Below are 1,950 nucleotides of genomic sequence, written 5' to 3'. Positions count from 1 at the left end.
GGCTTCAGCCTCCTACCTGAGCTGCACAGGGGTGAACTGCTGTATGTCCATTTGCCATACTCTCTTAGAGGGAACTGTCATGCATTAGATGGGAGGCAGCTTTGGATCTCTGCTGATGGTAGATGAGAAATGGGATGCTAGTTCCGTGGCAAAATACTCCCCTGAGCCTTTGTGAAGAGGCTTATCCATGGTGGGAGAATCCCTTCCTTTCTACCACACAGGCATTTGAGGACTGCAGGGACAGTTGTACTTCATCCCATTATGGAAAATGGAGAAGATAGCTGTTTCACATGCAGTGCATACAGTAGAAAATGAGTCGACAAAATGGCCCTAAATTTCACCAGGGGGAAGTTATGGTGAGGGACCTTGGTTTCTCCTTGGAGCTCTCAATCTGCTCCAAGTGGAAAGCTGGTAAATAGAAGCAAACCGTCTGCAGAAAAATTAGAGATTTTTCCAGATCCCATATGGTTTTTGCTTAAGAGAGAGCAGACTTCAGTGAGAAACAGTGCTCAGGAAGCGAGTAGGAACTTAGCTTATGTATGTCTGCATTTCTAATTCTGGTTTGTGCAATAATTCTAATTCTCAGCCTTAGTTGCTCATTGGCAATGTCCACACCCTGTTTTTAAATCATTCCGGGTGTAATTTGAAGAAACTTCTTCTGTATTCTTATGGCATTGGTTCAAGAGTAAGCTTGCAGCATGCTTGGTGGGCCTTGCCTACTTCATGTGTTTAATCAAGGTCATCAGTCTCAGGATATTGCAACTCATGGGTGAATTGGTACTGCAGGGAACACTGTAGTAACAGTATGAAAAGTTAAGAATGACATCTGCTATGAAAACGGCAGGGCTCAATCAGAAGTGCTGGAGAGTAGGGCTGAATGGCACTGTTGACATCTTGAAACCTTTTTAAAATGTAATATTTAACAAAATTTGTGTCACTTAAAAGTTTGCTTTTTAAAGCTGCTGAATTGCAACACTGTCCCATTCTGTTCAACCACTTTTCCGTTGCATGCAGTGTCTGTATGATTTTGACCATTCCAAGTTTAGTTCTGTAGCAAAAATCTTTGGTGAACAGCACGAATCCATACATGCTCCTAGGGAGTAAGGGATTTTTATTTATTTATTTTTACAATCAAACAAAAGGACTGAGGATTAATCATTGTGAATAAAAGCAAATCCAGGGAAAACCACCAAAGGCCCTTAAGAGTGAGTGCAGATCCCACCAGTCCTAGGGAGAACTTCACTCTTGCAATGTGAACGAACAGGTAGAATCTGTTTCAGGCATTTGGAGTGGGCTGGGAAGTGATGGGTCTTGTTCTCACAGCTCTAGGGCAAAGTCCCTTACAATTAGAGGAGTGGGAAGTCCTCCACCGGATCCCAGAACGGCTGAGGTTGGCAGGGTCCATCTGGTCCAACCCAATGTTGGTTGGTTCAACCCAATTCAAGTAGGGACACGCAGAGCAGGGTGCCCAGGACCACATCCAAAACTCAATTTATCTTTAGCAAACCCGAACACCACACCCCAGCCTTACAAGCACACGGCCCCAGCAGCCATTCCTGGTGACAGTCAGACCTAACAGCATTCACACCGGGATCCCCCAGAGAAAAAACAAATGCACAAAGACACCTGCCACGTTCTTTTGTCTTTTTTTTTTTTTAATTATTCCTTCATATTCAAACTTCACAAACAGTGTGAACTTGTACAATACCTCAGAAAGTGAAACTTACAAAAAAAGTGCTGGTAACATTAAAAAAAAAAACAAAAAAACAAACATCATTCTTAGCAACATCAATTACTCTTCCACACAAAACAGAAACCTTGTAAAATTTATTTCCGTATTTTTTAAGGCGTAATACTTCCGTATAAAGTATATGCAAGAGATAAAACTTCACAGTATTCCAAAATGTCACAATAATAATAATAATAATATAGTATAATGAAGCGCTACAG

The sequence above is a fragment of the Numida meleagris genome, chromosome 1 (assembly GCF_002078875.1).
Source record: "Numida meleagris isolate 19003 breed g44 Domestic line chromosome 1, NumMel1.0, whole genome shotgun sequence".
Lineage (NCBI taxonomy): Eukaryota > Metazoa > Chordata > Aves > Galliformes > Numididae > Numida > Numida meleagris.
This window is presented reverse-complemented; position numbering follows the sequence as displayed.